At 34.1% G+C, this 24575-nt stretch overlaps 1 protein-coding gene across 3 annotated transcripts in view; it reads right to left on the minus strand.

The window, feature by feature from the left end:
• The window catches only part of pHCl-1 (pH-sensitive chloride channel 1), a 225796-nt gene that overhangs the window by 152711 nt on the left and 48510 nt on the right, over nt 1–24575 (minus strand). For all 3 annotated transcript variants that reach the window (XM_077441840.1, XM_077441838.1, XM_077441839.1), the window contains exon 2: nt 4844–4895. The gene's annotated coding sequence lies outside the window, so the exon portion shown is untranslated. The remainder of the gene's footprint in view (nt 1–4843; nt 4896–24575) is intronic.

The raw sequence follows: 24575 nt of genomic DNA on the forward strand, positions 1-24575 counted from the left end.
GCGAGACACATGAACGGGGAGGGAAGGGGGGGGGCGGAGGGTTTTCCCCAATTATCGATTCGTTATGAATTGTTTAGTTTTCCTAGAATTTTCACCTTCGTTCGAGCGTTGACTCTGGTTGGCGTATATCGATCGCTTCAACGTTAAAATAGAACGCATTCAATATGCCGACTTTTATAAATAATCGATTCGTTCACGTTAAAATGAGCGAGTACATACACTACGTGTATTGCACGAATAAAAGTTATAATTTAACCCTTTCGAGTCCTCTGCGGCAATACGACGCACGTGTACGTAATCCTCCGCGGAAGCGTATTATTAATTATTGAGATCGTGTGAATGTGTGTTCTGACATTGCTGTTGATCTTAATATTAATGCACCAGAGTTCTGGGTGTGTTTGAAAATAATTGGATGTTCCGTCTGGAGTATCTCAACGTGTTTAATATAAGTCATGTAACTCAAATAATTCATAAATAATTTCAATGTGTCTACTTCCCTTGTCGCTTTGGTCTCAAATATAACGGGACATTTTAGCGCTTACATCTATCTAAATTCTCGGAAATGTGTATTTTCATTGGAACATTGTTATTTTAACAATGTTGACGTAGATTATAGTCTGACTCGAAAACTGCACAAATGATATATGTATGTACACATAATCTATCTCACCCCACACATTTTCCTAATTTCGTCTATCCATCTTCCCTGCGGTCTTTCTTTTACCCTTTTATATTCTCTCGGGTTACATTCTTGCACTTTTTCATTGCATTTTTGAACCTTTAGTTTATTCTTCTAGCCACGTGGCCCGCCCATTGTGATTTCAATCTCTTTACTCTATCCATTATCTTTGTCATACTTCTCACCCACGTGATCAGCTGCCTGTTTTTCCTCGTTATGCTGAGCATACAGCGTTCCATACTTCTTGGAGTACATTGGACTTTGTTTTGCATCTTGGCGTCCAATGTCCAAGTTTCACATCCATGCGTCATCACATGCAAAACGCATTGATCGAAGATCTTTTTCTCCAGACAGAGTGGCATTTTTGATTTAAAAACAACATTCATTCGTCCAAATGCACTTCATACTAATTTCAAAACGTCTCTTTATTTCTATTTCTTTACTGCTGGACATGTCTATTATAATTGGAATGTAAATGTTATAAAATACTTCCAATATATCTACCAATTGGAGAAATAATCCATTTTTACTAGACTAGTAAAATGTTTTATTAAATGTGCGAACATGAAAAAATCGGGTACATACATATGTCAAAATAAAAACTATTGCTATAAATATCCTCAATTTCTGGATTAGGCAAGCATTTTTTCATTATCATATAAATTAAGTGAATATTATATAAATTAAGCTAATTGTTTATTTATAGTTTTGTAACTAATTGAAATTTCTTTTTAGAATTTTAATGCCCCAATTAATTTATAAAATTTGCGAGATCAATAATGTCTGTTGATTTCACAAATCAATAACTCTGCATTGGAATCTAAGCGAGTTTTTCATTTAAAAAATAAATATTACTAACTTGTCAAGTTTACTATAGGTGCTATTTGGAAATTGAATTTATACTTCATAAAATACATATGAATATATAAATGTTTGAAATTTGAATTCTTATAAAATTTACTTTTTTTTATATACATATACATATGTACCTAGCGAAATGCAAGGCGATGCGGGGTATATCCTCAATATATCCAATATTTAATCGCCATAGTTCTTTATCAACGCTAAATAAAATAAAATTATATCGCGCGCTCATATTACCATTATTAACCTATGCTTCACCTGTATGGAATAACGCCTCGAATACTAATCTTTCCAAGCTCCAAGTAATACAAAATAAATCCCTAAAAATTATTTATAATACACCCATATATACTAACCTGAAAAAACTGCATGCCATATATAATATTCCGTTTGTTACAGACATTACTAACAAACTAACCAGTAGATTCTATGACAGAATCACTAATAACCATACTAACACACTTGTGAAGAGTCTCGGTGATTACAACAAAATGTCTATACCCTTCAGGTATAAACACAGATTATCTAAACACAGTCTGCTTTAAGTCATCGACTTTAGAGAGTCTTTAATTCATATTATGTATTAGATGTATTATGAACATTTATAAGGATTGTAAATAGGTTTTTGAGCTCTTTTTCCTATTATGCTGTAGATTAACATTAGAATAATATAATACTATGATTACTAACGAAATTAAATTAAATTGTAAAATAGAAAATGATCAGTAGATCAGTAGCTATTAAAATAGATATAAGATGTATTGTGAACCTAATTTCGTAATAATAAAAAGCATTTTAAAATCAAAATATATTCGCTACCTAATTTTTTTATAATAGATAAATACAAGGTAATTTAAACGCAGTTGGTATATCTAATTTGTTCGGTTAAAATTATTATTATACTAATTCATTGACGGCAATTTCATTTGCATAAGTTGGCGTTTATACAAAATGTAACAAATTAACAAAAGTGATTACGCTCGTAGCTGGGATGTCTCGTCAGCAATGAACGTTCAGGTGTAAATTTGGCCGAAGTTGAGCCAACATTTTGATAGTTTTCAGACAAATGACCAAAACTTCGTGCCAAGCGTTGGGAAAGTGTCAATCAATGTCTCCGTGACCCGCTGCGAACCTCGTAAAATTAGACGCTCTCGAACCCAAAAACGAACATAAAAATAAAATAACGACATTTCCCGTATTCTGCGCGCGCACATTAATACGGGAGGAAAAGCCTGTTCCTCTTGTTCCTGTTGTATCCTGCTCGCGCAAATTAAGTGAGTATGTACCGTTTACCTTGCACTCTGTTTTTTGATCTTTAGACTTAAGATCTTTCGATTTTCAATCTTTGCCTTCCGATATTTGCGTTTTCCGGAATTTCACATCCCGGCCCGTGAGGTAGACCCGATTGCATCGTATTAGTCCATTCATCCGTCCAAACTGAACAGGCCAAACTGCTTCAATTGGTCTTTCCATGTATGGTGGCCTTAATATGGCCATAATAATAATGTTACTTTCAATGCATATTCACATACACATACATACATACATATGTATGTATGTTTGTAATATCGTAAGATGACACGAGTGAGTGAATCAGAATTCGTTTGAGATTAAATGATCTGACTAGACTTGCTTATTCTCAACAAAATCTATTAATTACTCGACTCATATATGTAGTAGGTTTAAAATACCGAATGTTTATTGATTCGATACTTAGGTATTATAAATTTAAAATTAACAAAGAGAATAACATTTTTTTTGATTAGTTTGATATGAGTGACAAATATAAGAAATATCTAAAATTAGTGATGCAATTTTCCATCTTAAATAAAAAAGTAAAAAGAAGGAATAGTATTCAATATTTTTTTTCTTAAATTTTAAATTTTGTACGAGTATAATAGATGATCACTGCATTAAAACCTATTAGTGTAGAAAAAATAAAGGGGTATTGTGTATGTATTAAATTTATGAATAGCAAAAATCTTTTCAATATTGCAGAGAAAGGGGCATGTTAGATGCCTTCAAAATGTGGTGCTGGAGGTGGACACCAGCCTTAAAGAGCTAACAACTGCAAAAGACTTTCCAAAACATGTGGGAAAAGGATTGTTTCCCAATTTGGCCATATTGCCAGGAAGGATGTGTAGAGTCTAGAGAAGAAGGTAGTCAAGCGTGAGAGGACAGTCTCGTATATGATGGTGAGATCAAATTAAAGAAATAACAGGATCATCCCTAAACGCTGCTTTCAACTTGGGACAAGACCGAGAGGAATGGAAGCGGATTTTTCATCAGATTCCAGATGATAGAAATGACCACAACGCTCAGCATTGAGCAAATGAGAAAGAAGAAATATTGAAGTCCGATATCTTAAATATTTTTTCACGAGATGAAATTCAAAAGCCATAAAAATCCATATATGAATGTATTAGTACTCTATTTTTTTCATATATGTATTCTGCCGCGGTTTTGTCGCCCAGCCCTTTTTGCTGGGGTGGTTTTGTCTCATGCAGTTTTGTCACCACACGGTAATGACGGGGCGTTTATGACTGGATACCAGATGTACATATGTAAGTACACTTTCAACCGGAAACCCAGTTGAAAACCAACATCTTCCCAATCATTTTGTCTTCTGGGAGCCGTTTACAGAGATTTATGTCTAAATCTAAATACTAAAAAAGACACGTCGATAAAGAAACACAATTCATTCAGACAGAATTTGACTGAAAAAAATAAATTCCAATCACCCCAAAGGGCAACCTTAATTACATCCCTTCTGATGGATAGCAGAAGTATTTAAAACGGCACCCAAGAGGACGCATCATAGAAAAACCCGGTCGAAAGCAGAACAGAAACCACAAGACCCCAATTTATAGAAGCTTTCACCCAAAAGTGAATAAAAAAAAAACAAACCCATTATAAATGAATCAGTTAACTCGACGTGTCACCGTTTTCAGGCACCCATAATACCCCACAGTGGTACCCAGGACTATGTCTCATTAGCACATCGCAAACAGTGTACATCCCGGAAAATACGAGCTACGGGCTTTCATATTTTGCGGCACATTAGCCGTGGGGGAAAAACCGGCTCTCCGAAACGAAATAATCACAGTCTGGCTTCCTTCCCCACCGGTCCGGCAAAAACACAATGTGTCACACCGGGGCTGAGTGCTTATTTATAGACCAGCACGGCTTACAACAAACGCACCGAGCTACATAAAACACATTCATATACCACCGGTGTCTGCCTATTATTTACACCGTTTTGGTTTTTCGATATGGTTATGTGGGTGTTGTGATCTGTACCTTTGCGACGTGCCGTTGTCGTTTGTGCGCCTCGTTCGACTGCGGAGATCGTCTGAAAGAAGAATAAATGGATCTGTTAAAATTACGATTGTTGAATATGTGTGTACATTATATATGTAGTTTAAAAAAAAAAGATTATTGGCAACGAGCTGATGTTTGCTGTACATAAATATGTGGCAGAAGCAATGCTGCGATAAAAATCTTACTAGTGTACACAGTGGTTTTTTGGCTTATTTATTACATATAAGTGATTTTACCCAGCTTCGCTTGGTATTTGTAATATATATCGATATTTTTTATTAAATTTATTTGAATCGAAAAAAAAAATAACGACAACCAATCAGAAATGATTACACACATACAACGAAGGGAACCGGAACTGAAAAAGGAATCCAGAACCGAAAATAAAAAAGGAATTGGGATCCAGTACTGAAACAGGAGTCGGGAGCAGGAAACGAAACAAGAATTGGGAACTGGAACTGGGAATCGGAACCAGTAAATGGAACCGGTAATCGGAACTGAAATCGGAGCCGTTAATCGGAACTGAAATCGAAACCAGTAATCGGAACTGAAATTGGAACCGGGAAACGGAACTGAAATTGGAATCTGAAATCGGAATCGAAATCTGAATCGAAAACGGAATTGAAATCGTAGAAAATTAGATTTTTTCGATAACGTCACGGATTCTACGAACCAAATCTTACATAGTTATATACAAAGTCTCTTTCGAAATTATATGTTAGATGTTTTTTGATATAAAGTAGTTTTCTTGTCATGTTTTGAGTTGAAAAGTTCCATATTCACGGTATAGTGATTGTATTTAAGCGGATGAAGGTGTTACGAAACGTTGCAACTCCACTCTTCTACGCAGAGGAATTGGAGTAGAACATTTGAAAGTGGAGTTATGAACCTGCGGGGATGGAATGAGGGGAAGATACACGAAGGCAGCAATTAAATCTAATATATAATTTTGAAAGGGAAATTGTATGTAAGAAACATTGGTTGGAAACTTCGTAAACAAGTCAAAATTTCTATGACGACAGAGGTTGTCATACAGTGTTTTCAACTCATGTTTTTTTATAATAATTATGTATCATGATGTTATTTAGTACTTACATATGTGTAAATGTTTGATCATAGGTGTCGTTTTGGGCAACCTGTAGAAGCACCTATGGTCGGGGTTAATATATAATGGATAAATAAATATATAGAAACTTTTTTGGCGTCAATGTTTTTAAAAAATATTTTAATTATGTATGTTTCTGTTTTTATTAAATAAATGCAACTTTTTTGCACTCTTACATTCCTCACTAATGGAACGTGTATCGTTATGTATTATTTAGTATTTATTATGTATTATTTAGTATTTAGTTATGTATTATTTAGTATTGTTACGTACGCCGTGGATTGAGCGAATTGTACTTAGACCAACGGATATCTGTTATCGGTTAACTAAATGCATGCACTTACTTCCAAAGATTATATCTGGACTCTAAGTGCATTTAGGCTAAACAATGACCGTTATTAGCTATTTCTCAGAATCGGTACGGGAAGTCCCAATGTCTTGGAAATACATATCCGAATACGTGACTAGACAACAGGTAAACAGATTAGGCGTCCTGAGAGATCTACCCTTTATAAGGCGGTACGTAGGCGATATAATTCATTCTGGACGGAGCAGTGACAGTGTGTCTAACTCCTGAATCATCAATAAATGCTGTGAAACGACTGTTGGCTTTTACTTGGATCCTCCACCCACCCTTACGCAACACTGGTCGTCAGAAGTGGGATCCAAGATGGGCCGTGGAACAAAGTCACCAGCGAAGGAAGAGAAGCTACAGCGAAGCCATCCTCGGGAGCTGTAGGAGAGAGTTCGAGCCATGGAGACACGAAATAAAAAAAATGCAGTTTTCACTGCAACACACAGAATCGGTCATCACATATTCGGTTGTCGAATTGCAGTTATCACTGCAACTCGACTTTGACATTATCGGCGGTGGCCGCCAAGAAGTCATCGGGATGACGGAAGGAGGTTACGAAACGGGAGGTTTCGTACAAGTGCTGCCGGGAGAGGACAACTTGAGGCGTTGTCAAGGGCAACATCGGAGAGCAGCATCCGGAAATTGCAGAGTCATCCAAAGGGCGACCGAGACGAGGGCAGTTCGCCAATTCGCCGCAAGTAGCAATAATTAGCGGCTGTAGGTGACGACGATCCACGGGAAAGCATCGTCGTCAAAAGAGGAGTGGAGAGCAGGAATGCGGAGGAGCAAGAATTCATCGGGATGACGGAGGGAGGTTACGAAACGGGAGGTTTCGTACAAGTGCTGCCGGGAGAGGACAACTTGAGGCGTCGTCAAGGGCAACATCGAGGAGCAGCATCCGGCAATTGCAGAGTCATCCAAAGGGCGACCGGGACGAGGGCAGTTCGTCAATTCGCCGCAAGTAGCAAGAATTAGCGGCTGTAGGTGACGACGATCCACGGGAAAGCATCGTCGTCAGAAGAGGAGCGGAGATCGACTACAACTGAGAGATGTCGATTACAAGCCACTATTCCCTTCAACTGTTTGTTGACGGCAGATGTCAACAAACTGGAAAAAAATCTAATTGGAAACTAGTCGAGTCTAATTGGAAACTAGTTAACCACCTGTTACGTCACAGGTGTCGTCTCGCAAAGAGTCGGAAAGTAAACGGATTGAAATGGAATTCAATCGAAACCATGCAACGGCAGAGAGGCACATTTATCAGATTGGATAAATGTTGGTTGGTCAGTCGGCGGAGTCAATCAAGTCACTTTTGGGAGGATAGAGGCACCGCTTCAGAGGGAATGGCAACGGAAGCACGTTCTGGGTGGAACGTTGGTCTGCAGCAAGATGCTGGGCCACATGAGAGGAAGACGGGGCCACCGCAACAAATTTGGACGTTGGGGAAATGAGCGACTTGGATCAACCACGTGAGGGCATTTGAAACCGAAGAAACGCCAGATCACGACTTCAACGAGAGAGAGTGGAACAATTGATATACGTCAACATCGAAAAAAAATCTAGTTGGAAACTAGTGGAAACACGAGTACCTGAAAAAAATACATGGACAGTTGCAGCAGTGTTTAGATCATCTCGCAGATGTAACGGGAAAATACATCAGAAAGAAATGGATTTCAGTTGGGTCAATGGAACGGAAAAGAAGCACATTCAACAGAGTGGCAGACTGTTGGGTGCACATTTACCAAGGTCAATGGAACGGAAAAGAAACAGAACCAGCAGAGTGGCAGACTGAGGTGTGCACATTTTCCAGGGTCAAGGGAACGGAAAAGAAGCACCACCAACAGAGTGGCAGACTGAGGGGTGCACATTTTCCAGGGTCAACCGTCATTTTTGTGAGGATGGTGGCGATTCTTGTGGGACATGGCTTTGGAGCACGTTCTGGGTTGAACGTTGGTCTTCAGCAAGATGCTGGGCCACATGACAGAGGAACACTGGGCCACCGTAGCGAATTTGGACGATGGTGACACGAGAGACATGGACCAAGTCACTTTTGTGAGGATGGGAGCCATTCTTGTGGGGCATGGCTTTGGAGCACGTTCTGGGTTGAACGTTGGTCTGCAGCAGGATGCTGGACCACATGACAGGAATACGGGGCTGCCATAGCAAATTTGGACTTTGGTGATACGAGCAACATGGACCAAACACGTGAGAAAATTTTGGACCGAAGAGCTGACAAAGAATGATTTCCAAATGTAAAACATCGGATGACTAATTTTAGGGGATTAGAAATATAACTGTAATTGTTTCCATTGTAAAGGTGACGTAAAGTGAAGTGTAATGAAAGTTTTATGTAATTGTTTCCATTGTAAAGGTGACGTAAATTGAAGTTTAACGAAAGTTAATGTAATTGTTTCCATTGTAAAGGTGACGTAAAATGAAATGTAATGTAATTGTTTCCATTGTTAAGTTGACGTAAATTGAAGTGTAACGAAAGTTTAATGTAATTGTTTACATTGTAAAGGTGTCGTAAATTGAAGTTTAACGAAAGTTTTCATGTAATTGTTTCCATTGTAAAGGTGACGTAAATCGTAGTGTAACGAAATTTTAAATGTTTTTGTTTACATTGTAAAGGTGTCGTAAATTGAAGTTTAACGAAGGTTTAATGTAATTGTTTAAATTGTAAAGGTGACGTTAATCTAACTGTAACAGAATTTAAATTGTAAAGGTAACGTTAATGTAACGGTAATAGATTTTAAATGTCATTGTTTCCATTGTAACTGTAAAGATAACGACTGCAATTGTAAATGTAACTGTGACTGATATCGGAGATAAATGTAACTACTGTAGATTTATCAGTTATGATTTGTTGGTCAATCGGGACGATTTGACCTAAGAGGGAGGCAATGTTACGTACGCCGTGGATTGAGCGAATTGTACTTAGACCAACGGATATCTGTTATCGGTTAACTAAATGCATGCACTTACTTCCAAAGATTATATCTGGACTCTAAGTGCATTTAGGCTAAACAATGACCGTTATTAGCTATTTCTCAGAATCGGTACGGGAAGTCCCAATGTCTTGGAAATACATATCCGAATACGTGACTAGACAACAGGTAAACAGATTAGGCGTCCTGAGAGATCTACCCTTTATAAGGCGGTACGTAGGCGATATAATTCATTCTGGACGGAGCAGTGACAGTGTGTCTAACTCCTGAATCATCAATAAATGCTGTGAAACGACTGTTGGCTTTTACTTGGATCCTCCACCCACCCCTACGCAACAGTATTTAGTATTTTTTAGTGTTTGATCATATTATTGGGTTGATTCTATTTGTTTCATTGATGTTTAAAAATAATGATGAACAAAACAGCTTTACTTTATTTTTAAATGTGCTATTTTTATACAAAGATGAAACTATATGTAGTTTTAAGCATAGCCTATTTTCGAATAGACCGAACATAGAAACACTACATATATCCATTCATTTATAAATCAGGTTCGTCAAACAAAAATAAATTCTCAAAGCGAAGCAAACTCTATATCCGATTTCGTCAATAAAAAATACCAGAATATTTACAAAAAGAAAGAAAAATTGGAAAAAATAGTAGACAAAAAAGCGGTATGCACGGCCAATGGAAGAGTAGACGTGAAAAAATCGCTTTCATTAAATATAATGGAATTAGCCGGCGGGGTGTACCTAACTTTTTGCATTTTAATTAATCGAGCTTTCCATCAGGTTCATTTGGAAAATTGCGACTGACTCGTATGTAACGTGGATGTTTGTCTTTTATATAATGCATATGTACGAGTATGTATGTACTTGATATAAAGTAACGAAGCTTCATTTTCAGAAGTTTGCTGGAATCAATGGGATAAAGTAAACATTCAAAAGAAAATAAACAACGTATGAATATACTTGAATTCACTGAATAAGTAATTACTGAAATAAAAAGTATTTGTTGAGTGTTAATTATATAAAATAATTGGTTTCTTGAGAAAAGTATTTACATATTTATTAACTACATTTATACATTTTAATTGAAAGTGGGATTTACATCAAAAAATTACATCGAAAGAAATTAAATATATTAGAAGCTGATATTATTTTTCTTTTTCCACGTGAAAAACGGTAAAAGAATCGTTTAATTAAAGTTTCATCAATTTGGTTGTTATAATGATTTTTATTTACGTTAACAATCACTATCAACTACTCCAGGTCTACTTTTGATTTGCACGATTTGCCTTAAATTGCTGATTTCAATTTTTTTTATATTCTGGAAAGATAGCTGAATTAGTGACTTCCGAATTTTGGGATAAATGAAAAGAAGGATATTGTCTTGAAACTGACAAATGATCTTACGATACGATAACTCTTATATCAGGTAGTAAAGCGAGCGACAATGATGATAAAGACAAATCATATACATATGTACAATAAATGCAAATACTTGGATGTACATATGCACATACATGTATTCATTCAATTATTATTATACAAGTTTCTATCCAAATAAAAATACGTACATCGAAAAATGTCTATCACATTTTTATTAACACGACATCTATTGTCGACATTGTGCATACGTATTATTACAAGGCCAATTACAAACATCGATCATCAAAAATAACAATCATATACATAAATAATTTTTTAATATCAAACTCAAATTTTGTAAGAAATAAGACAGGATTTCCAATTTATTGGAACCGTTTCCAGTAAAATCAAATAAATTGGCAAACTCTGAAAGGAAACGATCGACTTTGGAGTAACATATCAAAGGTCTGGCCAGCAACAAAGACAGGGTAGAACCGTAACCACATATTTATATGTCATCATTATCATTGTCATCATTCAAAGCTATTCGTCATCAACCGCGGCTGAAAGCCTATCTAACATACTTCTATTCATCTATATTGGGCAAATTTCAACCATCTCATCTCACACATTTCATTCACCCATCTTATCTACGGCCTTCCTTGCACCCTTATTATATATGTATGTATATTTTCTCGGGTACCATTCGATCATTTCTTTCGGCGATATATCTTCCGTTCTTCTAGCTACGTGACCCGCCCATTGTCATTTAAATCTCTTTACCCTCATACTTACATCAATCACTTTTTTCATACATTTTTATTTTGTTTCTATTGTGTTATATTTTTGACAATAGTAGCGAATTAGGAATTCCTGTAATGCTACAATTGTCCAAACTTAAGAAAAATAATAGAAATGAAACATATAACTTTATTTTAATTCGTGTATCAACGGGTAAAACACTAGTCTATAATATATTTATAGATGTGTTCCCGTACATTCATAAGACTGTTAGATAGTGTTATACGTATCCAGGAAGCATTACTTGGAACGATGTATGTAAATACAAGAAATTTTAATATAGTTTTCAACTTGCACGAGAATTTGAGCTATTCGTTTGAAATGAAAGGATCCATCAACTATACATAGGTACATACATACAGCAAAATCTATTATGTACATGCTCATGCTTAAAGGATTGGAATAACTCGTAGAAGGAGTTATATGCAATTTTCCTCTTATTTACTCGCACGCGTATCATTCAATTACGCCATCAAACGACTCGCATGTGCAAGGGACGAACTGGGGCTATTGCCTCGAAAGTCTTGGGGGTGAATCCAAGCTAGGGTCGGATCGATTGGCGCCGTGGATTCTGCACCGTCTGCCCACCCCCCGACCATACTGTGTTAACAACGGTTTGCACGTAATGCGTCACGCTCTTCCTTACACCGAATATTACCCACGTTTCGCAATATGTAAGAACGGAAATAAACTCGGAAAATTATGGGGTGTCGAATCCGACAACGATCGCTTTCCGTTCCAACCCCTCCCACTTCTCCCTAAGCCTCTTACATCTTTTTCGATTCGCTTTAACAAAACTAATTAATCGCTCTTCTCCTTTGTTTTAAGTTTAAGGATGAATGTATTGCACATTGCACTTACCTAATGTTAAAGCGAATAGTATATATATAATCAAACTAGATTTATTTACATAGGTATTTGGTTTAAGATTATTTTTTTAATTTACAATATATTTTTCTAAATACATATAGCGTAGGTACATATATAGATTTTCTTATCTAATATATAATTTCAAAAGAGACTTTGTATGTAACTATTGTTGGTTCGTATAATTCGTGACGTTCTATTTAATAAAAAAAAACAAATGAATATTCAAATGAAATAAAACTATTCAAATAAATTCAATTAAATGTTTACTATTAGATTGGCCATGTTTAATCGGTTTATATTACAAATACCGAGCGAAGCCGGGTAAAAACACTAGTATATATAAGCACAGAAATACAATTTTCTTTATAAATTGCGTAATGTGATTATGTATGTTTGAGTAAAGGATAAAATCAATTATTGTGTACTAAATTGAATTATAGGATGCTACGAAGATTGTTTAAAAGCATGCACATTATTCGTACAGGAATAGAATTTGGTTTGTATTTAATTAATAATAATAATATTAAGTGCTCAGCTCCGCTCAAAATTATGTTTAAAGTAAGTATGATGAATATTGTAGTAAATTTGGGAAGCATCAAAGAATATATTATATACATAGGTACATATGTATGTATATGTATATTGAAAGGGTTCAAATAAGAACTTAAAAGAATGCCTTTCGAACTTAAATCATTTTCAAACGATATGAGATTGAAAAGAGTGATGGTAAAAACACACTGAAAAGTGTGACAAAAGTGCTCGTGGTTTCCAGCTGTGATAGGCGTATCTTAATGTTAATGTTAATTCATACGATCTTATTATTTTGATCTTTAGTTTCTCCTACTTTTTTTAAAATTTGGGAATATATGTAAGTCAAACCTATGTCAAAACAAGAATAAAATATCACCGAAAACACTTCATGGGGTGAGTTTTTTCAAGGATCACGATGGCATAGATTTAACACGTGCCGTGTACCACTCTGTGTGTCTTCACCTTCAATTTCTTCACAATAGAGAATGGAGAATGAGACGCAATTTAATCGAATTTTATAAAATTATTTATAACCACTACAATTTTCTTATGATTAAGCTCCCAAATTTTGATAAAAACATTCATCTGACAAATCATGCTCTCGGACTCCAAAAGGATATTTCTTACAAAAAAATTGGACATTCCTTCTTTTCAAATAGAGTGGTTAAAAATTGGAATAGTCTACCAAATTAATTAGTAACTTCTAGTAACCTTAAACATCTCAAAAAATAAATAAGGTTTTTGTATTTTTTCAGTTTATTTTTATAGTATTTTTTATATATTTGCTTTCCTCTGGTTTTTCTTTTTATTATATATTTCTTGTTATTATTATTGACAAACACCTTGGGTACAACGACTATACGCAAAGTATTTTTATATTAATAAATTCGTTCAAAGAAAATCAAACAATTGACGGGAGATATTATCGATATATGTACAATAAAGAATGGAAAAAGTTGGAAATTTTATTAAAACTGAACCATTGAATGAAGAATAACAGTGCAAAGTTTGATCCGGTTTATTCACACTTTGTAGTAACGTACAACTTTCAAAAAAATATATATGAGAGATATGAGAGCCTATAATGCCAATTTTATAAGATATATTTAGTGTGAAAAAGATAAAGTTAGGCGTTTAAACAATTAAAATTTCACAAAACGAGTGGGGGGGGGGCGGAAAGTCAAACAAACAAGGTGGCTATGAAATGTCATCATCTCCAAAATTTTTGGATTCTTAAACGTGTTTATTACGATTACACTGTTCGACAAATGACGACTTTTAAAATGTTTCAGAGACGGGATATGACTTTTCTTATAGATCTATGCCCAGTGAACACGAATCTGGTAATAAAAAGTGTTGATTGGCTCGAGATTCGGAGATATATGTGTTTTTTAAATCGCGCGATTTTTCTATATATTGGTGTTGTTCGGTCGATTTCTCAAAATCTGTTAATTTTCTGTTCAAAATGAATATTGGAATCTAGAGTCGGGTATTTTATCTTTCATTTGTAGTACTTTTCAGCTTTCAAATCTCTCTAAGTAGTCATCCAGTTCAAATCAAAAGTCAAAATTACGTATTTTCACTTGTGATTTTTTCCCACTGTTAATACTATATTATATTGAGTATTTTCTATTGAAACATGTTTATTAGGATAGTGTTCTGGCCACACTATTTTTTGATTTCGTTTAAAAGGGTTAATTGGATGTGTGGTGAATTTTAAGCCGGTAAAATTGTGACCAAAAACTTCGTATTAGTAGAGCACAAATTTGTGTTGTGTGCGCTGCATTACTGTACGCTGCATCATGTGCGTCATTGTATACAACGATATAGTGGTCACAAACTTTTTTCAATGTGTTTTTAAATAATTTTGTAATGAAATAATTAGAAGGATTTGAATTTAATAATATATTTATTGAATACGAATATGTATAGCGTAAAAATAAGTATCAGTACATTTTAAGCTAAAAATAGACATGGAAAATAAAAACAAAAATCAAAACGAAATTAAATATGAAGATAATGAAAATTTCAAAGATAAATAAAAAATATAAAAAAAAATCTAAAAAATATTTTTGTTTCGAAAGCATTATATATTTTAAGTAGGTACAAAGTACTTAAAAATAAACTACGAATAGCCTTGTAAAACATTACAACAACGAAAAATGTTTAAAATATATAATACCCACAGCATCAGTAACTATCAGAACGCACCCTATGAATAATACAGACTTTTAAAAATTAAAATCAATAAAAATATGATCAGTATCAGGGTGTTTAACGAATATGTTATATTAGCTATAAATGAATCAACGTTTAAATTAATTCAAAATAACACATATGAATCAATCTGCACTGAAATTAAATACATACACTTAAATAACATTCGATTCTAAAAGGGCTGGCTTAATCCCAAGCAAAGCATCACATGTTTATCTAGAAGAAAAAAAATACCGAAAACAACAATAAAATATTGATAGAATCGCCTACTCTCTTCTTCATGGATCGATTTGCTACGAAGGCTGACCCAAATTAGGTTTAACGTACCGCATGCTCAATAAATTTTTCCGTGCCGCATTTAAAGGAAAAGGGGTGTATATAAAAGGCTTTTGTAAATAAATAAAATACCCCCCCCCCCACTGTGTTAATTGTCATTGCGTGTCGCTTGCATACGCCGAATTGTATTATATAATACATATATAAAGAGTTTTAATACGGTTTCGGGTCTCCATAGGTGTACATATGTACAATTGTATCATAATGAGACGCTATCGTACGAAAACATCGCACAATACGAATATTCATTACGTTTAATATATTCGCGAGCGCGCCCTATGAATATTGTAGGGTAAGCGTTATTGCCGTAATAATCTTTGAAATATCGAGTTAATTATGATATATGGGGCGATATTGGGGGGTACAATGTACCCCAAGAACGTACAGCGCGTGTAATTATACGTAATTATCTATCTTGGGAATTTACCACGGTTGTAGCAATCGCCTATGTGCGAAAACAATGTTCGCAGATGATCGATCTGAACATCTTCGATATACATATGTACATAAATTATATTAAAGACAGTGTTGAGTCCATTGATTATTCAGTGGGTATATATTTGATATTTTTTACGAAAATATAATTTTTATCTCAAAAGTGAGATTACATTTTGAAAATTAGATTTATCCCGAAAATTTGAAAATAATTATGTTATTTTTAAAGTTTTTGTATTCGATATAATGAATTTATTCAAAGATCATTAAAATTAAAATTTCTTTAAAAATATAATTTTTTAATTTCTAATATAATACAGGCTAATGACTAAACGATTCAATATAGTTTAAATTGTACAAATGTACCAACAGACCACAAAATATTATAATTTCAAATTATTATTATGTGTACACACGTATTATTACATTGAGTTAATTGATAATGTATTGCTCTTATTATTATTATTATGATTTATGAGTGGAATTTTGATTAACTCTGTTCTATTTGGGCCTCACAGGGATGTTTTGTATATGTACATATGTAGTTGTTTCTTATTTATTGGAACTGGCTGTAGGTGCAAGGCATTCCTTATGTTATATTTTATATTTGATATTTTTACGTTATCTGTAATTATTAAATGCTATTTTTTATGTTTATGTATGGATGTATTTTTGTTTATGTTTAAATGTATTTATAAATGTATTTTTTTATGTATAATTGATTAGTATATTATTTGCGTTATGTATTAATTTGTTTAATTCTTATTTTGTTTTTTTTTGTGTTATATTTTTTGACCATTGTGGCGCATTAGGAATTCCTGTAATGCCACAATGGTCTGTTTAGAATAAATAAATAAATAAATTATTATTATTTATTATTATTATCATTTATTATTACTATTATTATTTATTATTATTATTATTATTTATATATTTATTTTTCTTTACTATTTTTCAATAATGTTTTTATTATCTACTATATATTATTTGTATGGGCGTTGGGGATTGCACTATTCTCTCTTTCGCCTGAAATAAGCGTTTTGCAAAAGCTTTTTTGAAAGCAAAAATTTTGAAACTATTAAAAAAAAACAGCTTTTACCACTGTATAGCACTTGCCTTACTGTGTTAAGAAAATACGTTAACCACTGTGCTGGACACCAAGCGTCCAGTTAAAAATGTGTATTTTAATGCAAAATCTGCGAGGTTAATTATTATAATTAGTTATAAAAATTATATTATCATGTATTAAACTTCGAATAATATAAAATAAGCATCTGAAGCAGAGCCGTCATTCCAAGGCGAATATCATTCTCACACTGATTGGAATTCCCCCTCTCTTTCACGCATCTGTGAGGCACGTGTACAAGGGCTTCCCGCGAAAACAATTATTTCTGCTGTTCAAAATAATCATGTCCATATTAAACGTCGAATAATATAAATAGCGGCTGAAGAAGAGCCGTCATTCCAAGGTGGATATCATTCTCACACTGACCGTTGAGCGCGGCGCGTAGAGTTCCCCCTCTCTCTCGCATGTACATATGAGGCACGTGTACAAGGCGCTTCCCGCGAAAATAAATATTTCTGTCGATATTGACGAATTTTTTTACTTCGTAATGACATAATTCGAATCGTAGAGGTTTTGATAACGAACACATAATATGAAGACATTGCATTTAGTATATTTGGATAAATAATATAAAATATATGACCCCGGTCAATCGCTATCCAAAAAATTGCGGCTAGTGTTGATTGAGCTGTGAAGGGGCGGTAGAAAGCCGCGTTTGGATAGCTAGCCGTTATCACTTCGATCTGACACAAGATTCCGATGTAATTTTTAATGAGTTCGTTAATGATTAAACTCATTTAGTTTCATATCGGAGATATTAGCTTACTTCAATGTTAGCCAACCCTCATATTTTGGTAAAATATTAAAGTGATCTATAGAGTATAAGTGGTTCAAAATCAGATCACAAGTTTTTGACGGGCGGGAGATCCGCGGAACTAAAGAGTGCAGCTAATAAACAGTTTGTAATAAAAAAAAACAACTTTTTTCGAAAATTTTGCCGAAAAAATCAATTGGTTGAAGGACTATACATTATGTAAAATCGGTGAAATTTTTATACATTGTTTTCTTGATACGACGCAAGTTTTCATTTCGGTTCATTATGATATATCGTTACCTCGCATTTTAAGCTCCAGCCCAGGAGATCAGATCTGCTCCAATGGGAAAGAATCAGTTCATATCGGGAATCTCTGTGGATACGAGTATCATATCCTCATCTCTGTCACGTGTCCTAAACTATTGAATTTCTCATATGTATGTATATTATATATTATCCACTTACACTGCTTAACTTCCGAGCAATCTAAATAGGAATGGGTGGGGGATCGCTTTGGCAATTTTAAACGGTTCAAAACCAAATCACCCACGTGTCATTATTTCATTATTATTGCGCATATGAAATACGAACCTGTTGGCGGTGTGAAATTTCATATGAAAGGAGAAGAGATAAATCGCGGGTTGAGGAAAAGGTATGCCCCGGCCCATATTTAATCTTCCGCTCCATATATATACTTTATATTATATTAATGGAGGGGTTCAGGGCGGTAATTCACTAACGTAGAATTGAATTTATTCAATGAATGCATAATTAAAGTAGGATGAATTTTTTTTTTAAATTTTTCGCGAATGCCTCCCCCTCTCCTCTGCCTTTTCGTGACTGTTATTATATTTAAGGGAAGCTCTGCGGAATAGGCTCGAGTGTTTACTATGTAAATGTAGACGAAAAAATAAATATACATTCGGATATGGGGGAGGTTTTTAGGAAACTCGTAGGGGAATAATGCAAAATTCACTCGAATGCCAGAGATGAATTTCTTCAGGCACTCGCCCGTCTTCCCATAATCGTGGATCACTGTACAGCCTCCATTTTTCGCATATAAAAATATATTTTATTACGCCTCGCGGTCCGCTTCTAAGACAATAAAGTTTACGTAATAAAGTTCTTTTGTGCCGAAGTTACTCCGAAAGCATATCAACTGGGTGGTAATTATTGTTTTATTTTATTATTAAAGTTCAATCTTTTTTCTAGCTTAGGTGGTGACGCATTTGATATTTTTTTGTTCTGAAGTTTTTAAGCCTTTTTAAAACATTTTTGGGATGTAAAATACTTTTATACGATCACTTACTATTTTTTTTTACCCTCAAAATATCTATTCATACATTGTTTTATATTAAACATTATAAAAATAAAGTAAAAAGGTCATGGCCATTATTTTTCAATTTAAATTAGTAAGCAATTTTTTAAATACAAATATTTACAGAATAGCTTTCAAAAAATTATTTAAATTTAAAATACGTTGGAGATTACTTTTTTTTATAAAAAAACACGGTTTTACTTAAAATGAGCGTGAAAATCCGTAGCGAGATTACTGTAATGAATTTGGGAATTAATATGTAATATTATATAATAATTAATATATAATATTATATAATAATTAATATATAATATTATACAATAATTAATATATAATATTATATAATAATTAATATATAATATTATATAATAATTAATATATAATATTATATTTTTTATTTCTAATAAAATGTATTGACTTTAAATATATTATATGATATAAATATGTATGTATGTACATATATATGTATGTACATACGTGTCAATTTCCGTGTTTTTGGGATTGGTACAAATCATCAATTAATGCATTGCTAAAAGCTGTCAACGGTCACGCGCTGATGTACATATTTATTTAGCTTTGGGACCGTAAATTTGCAATTACAAGCGAAACTGATTTTATTACAATGCTTGCCCACGGGTTCACTTGATTATTCAATGTTTCATATTCAGATATTTATATTGTTTAATTTTTTTAAATATTGGAAAACTTTTCCAAAGCTAACTACCAATATATTAACGACCTCATTACGAGTATATTAAATAACATAAAGGCCGAACTTAGCTCGGTAAAGAGGTGATTAACGAATAGGATTCGCGATGAGCTACGTCTGGTCAGTATGGTGGACTCTGAATACCAGGATTATCAGCCGATGACCTTATCTACCTATGTAGGTGCCTTGCTCACAAGGAAAGGAAGATGCCAATCGGAAATCCGCAAAAGAGTAGGAATGGCGAAAACGTCGATGATTAGTTTGGTAAAATATGGAAGAACTGCTCTTTTATGAAAAAAAAAGTCTGGTAAGATCTCTGGTGTTCCCCATTGCATAGTATGGAGTCGAGACATGAACCCTGAAAAATACAGAAAGGGACATTCTAGATTAATTCGGATGGTGCGCATACCATGGATCGTAAGACGCACGAACATCTCCACCCCCAAAGAGAAGACAGTCTCAGAGAGACTCTCCACAATATGTATGTAGGAAAAGAGTTATTTTCCGGCCATATGACTGGGAAGAATGTGGAGAATCTGGAGAGAGTGGTAGTCACCAGGACGCTGGAGGGAAGGCAAGCAAGAGGACGGTCTCCCAAGAGATGGATTGACCAAATCAAGGAACTGGCGGGATCGTCCCTTAACGCTGCCTTTAACTTGGCACATAACTGGAAGGAGTGGAGGTAAATCGTCAATCGTATCTAAGATGATACCAATGGCCACGACGCTCAGCGTTGAGCAAGTGAAAAAGAAGAAGATTATAATAAGGGTAGGCGACAAAGAACAACTGGTGAGCTGCTCTCGACACGTCCGGACCTGTTTCAACAAGTCCGGACGAGAATATATTACTAAATGCCTGGGGTGTTAAGTTGAGCGTAGCTTGTATCTCACATTCTGCTCGCACCTACGCTAGGGAATCATACAGCTTGCATCCTGCTCATACATTCTAGCTTAAGTGTGCGCAAACAGGATGCAGAGTATCGACAGAGGTGACCTACCAAATGTAAAATGTGTGCAACGTACACAAGTGGCTGAAAGGCGGTTGAAAGAAATGAGAGTCGAAAAAATTATATTACTTAAAAAATACGAAACAAGACATCGTACTTTTTAATATGCATTCAGGTTGTCTAGTTGTATACGTACTTGTGGATTGCTGTTGCAAGTTACAACCAGATTTAGGTGGCCAGGATACCTAAACTCACTATTGTCAACCTTTTTTTGCTCTTTTGCTTTGTGGGATAATAGTGAACCACTTGTTGTGAGTTAAAAGCATCCTGACCGCCTAAGTATGCTTGTTATACACCAGAAATATAATTCGGGGAAATAACGGGATAGCAGGTATAGTTACGGTCCGCATAGAGCTAGGTCTTTTATGTTCTATTATATTTACGACTGCCAGATGTATTTCTTCAATGATGTTGAGTATTGGTTGGTCATTGAATGAAAAATGTACTAGACGAGGGATTAGGGGTAAAAACACTATATTTTCATAAATGAACTTGTAAACGTTGTCTCTTGTCGTCTGGTGATTAAAATTTTCAACACTATATTTCTCGCACAAATATTTATCAAAGGGTAACATTTTTGCACTAATCGCATGCACTACATTTTTTTATTAATATGATTTATACAAATGCTGATAAAATTAAAGAGCGGCCGATTTAAGTTTGCACACAGGCGGCCAAACACTTAAGGGTGGCCCTGCATATTGATATTATAACAGATAAGCTTATTCAATAATATATGATATTGTTATACCAAGCACCAATTACTACGAACTAACAATTGAAATCTCAATCTATGGAATCATAATAAAAATCCACTACACAATAGTTGAATACGAATTTTGAACTTTTCACTTTACCCTTTCTCAAACCATATAATAATGACTCGCGGATGAAAAATTACACGTATTTTAAAAGTGGTAACGTACCCAACCTTTTGCTATCGATCAATATAGTTAATGGACTAAAGTTCACAAAGTTCCATTTTTTCGTCAAAGGTTAACCGGTTCGCGTCGGGTTAACGGTCGGTGTCGCGTACTAGAATCAATGTTGCCATCCAGGTACGACTGTGCAAACTTTCCACTTTTCCAAGTTCGACCGAGGAGCTATGGGGAAAGCTCGCTACTCACGCGAGCTTTTCCATTTTCCGACGTGGTGGTACCCACGTTTGCTATGAAAGCGGAATACGTTATGAGAGCGACGCGAACGTTAACCCCGTCGTAAAACGCGTACACACAGCTGGCTTTTCGCGAAATGGTGATATTCAAGATCGATTCGAAAGCGGGGAATCTTGCGCGAGATTGAATTTCAAAGGCTCCAAGAGAAAAATGAGAACTTGTTTGTCTCCCGAAGATGTTGGCAACGATTTCGACAACACACGCCGATGCACTCCCAGACATATGATTCATGAATAGATCATGTGATACGTATGAATGTGTATCATTCTAAATGTAAAACATACTACGTGTTGATTTTGTCAATGACTTTGTATCTGAAATGGAATGCAGAAAAAAGTATCAAATAAAATATATGCACACGTACTTCATATATATTCAATGAGTATACTTTGAATAATGATGAAAGATAAGAAGATTTCAGCAAGATATTTGACTTAAGTAGAAAACACTACACACACACACTGAAGATGAATTGGAATAGTCCGAGAGAATGTTTTATTTTATTTTATACAAGGAGAATGTATTACTTTATTTTATATTTTATATATAACAAGAATGCCTACTAGGTCAACCAATGCGTCTTTCTGGCCAATTGTAAACATCGAAAAAAATTTATAGAGCAATTTTTATCGAGCTTCATAGAGACATTTATGGATAAATTCGACAAATATTTTGCAGCATTTTATAAATCAGAAAATTCGAGATGGTGAAATATTCGAATTTTTGCGTGAAATAGGACAAGATTGCCAATTTTTTGAAACCGTTTCAATGAAATCAGGTAAATTGGTAAACTCTAACAGGGAATGATCGAGCTGGAGTCATATATCAAAGGTCTTTATAAATACAAACCCAGCAGAACCGGGCCAGGGATTGAACCCGTGATTACACGCATTACACGCTAATCACTAATCTATGTGCATATGCAACTAGTTTATGACAATTTAAATTATGAAATTATAAAAATGCAGATTCATATGGATATATGTAGTCCAAAATAGAAAAGCAAACTAAATTTTAATTAGCTACAAATAACAGTTGGTCAGGTTTTTTTTTTAAATTAAATGGTGAATAGCTACATAAATATGTACATACACTCATATATACAAATATATAAATTTGGTTGAATGATTTGTTAGTTCGATCAGTAAATACCTCAATTAGATACAAGTTGTTTTACCCGGCTTCGCTCAGTATTTGTAATATAAACAGTTTAAACACGGTGAATCTAATAGTTAATATTAATTTGTTTTTTTATTAAATTTATTTGAATCGAAAAAAAAATATCGAATCCTCGTCATAGAAACTTTGTTTTGTTTTCGTTGTTCCTAACCAAAAATACTTACAAACATACATACAAAGTCTCTTTCGAAATTATATATTAGAGATTAAAACATCCAATATATAATAATCACGTATTTTTGGCTTCAAAAATCAATTCATTATGCATAATAGCACAATTGAATTTCATATCAAAATTACTGATTTATTGATCATTTATTTAATATAAGTGACCAAAACCGTTTAAAGTTTATTATCAATTAAATGTAGGTCAGTAGAAAATAGCTACAAAATAATATTGCAGGGTTTCTCAACCAGCTAAAGATAGTGTTGATGAAAATGATACCCGTGACTGGATTAAAAGGTTTCTGTGAAGGCGTTGGGTATTTAAACTCCATGTAATTATAAAAAAAAATAATGTCTATAAGAGTTTTTCCTGATTCAACAATGCAAATATAATTCAAGATTCAGCATTGCATTATAAATATATGTATAATAACAAAATCATATTTTTCTTATGTGAATGTGCAATAGCTTATAGTAAAAAGCATTAGGGATAATTTTCAAGTTTATTAAGATTCGAATCATTTTTTTTATTTTTTCTTGTTGACGTATAGTTATGAAACGCGATACGGACAATTTCATGTGTTAGTCACACTAGATTTTGAAATTAAATTTCATTACTGTAATATGGCTAAATTTCGTAACATTTCATGCCAAGGGGTACGTAATTTACAGATTAAAAACGATATATTTCACAAGAAAACCACCGATAAAGACAATAAAAGCAGTTATTTTTTTTCACTGGAGTCGTGCTGAATTTTAATAAAATAAAATTTACGAAATTCATAAAACACAAAAAGCTTATATTTTTCGCAATCTTACTATTTAGTATAATATAATACTCCGGTCGAATTGCGAATGGGGGCGATTTTACGACCAAGCGTTTACGACGACGCTTGTTCCCTTACTTTAAATATTGAAAAAAGTAAAGGAACGTTCAACGATTTAAACCGCACTATAATATTTATCATCATCATAAACCTTTTACCATACGAAGCCTTTCCAATTCTTTTATATTCCATGCACCCTTATCATTCATTATAGCTGATAATTAAATTATTTTATTTATCCCTTTGTTCAATCACAATATATATGTACATAGTTATGTCCACTCACGTCTCAAATATTCCTCTTTATATTTATAAAGCTTCTCTGCAAGCACTGAATTTTACTTCACGTACTTACAAAGTTTATATTTTTATTCCGCACATCGTCGTTATTTTTAACTGCAAATAAAGCAAAATTATTTTTAATAAAAAATATTACAGCATTCCATCTCAATTTGAGTCGTCGCCATATTTCATCTTCCATGC

Source organism: Arctopsyche grandis, chromosome 11 (genome assembly GCF_051622035.1).
Source record: "Arctopsyche grandis isolate Sample6627 chromosome 11, ASM5162203v2, whole genome shotgun sequence".
In the NCBI taxonomy this organism is placed as follows: Eukaryota; Metazoa; Arthropoda; class Insecta; order Trichoptera; family Hydropsychidae; genus Arctopsyche; species Arctopsyche grandis.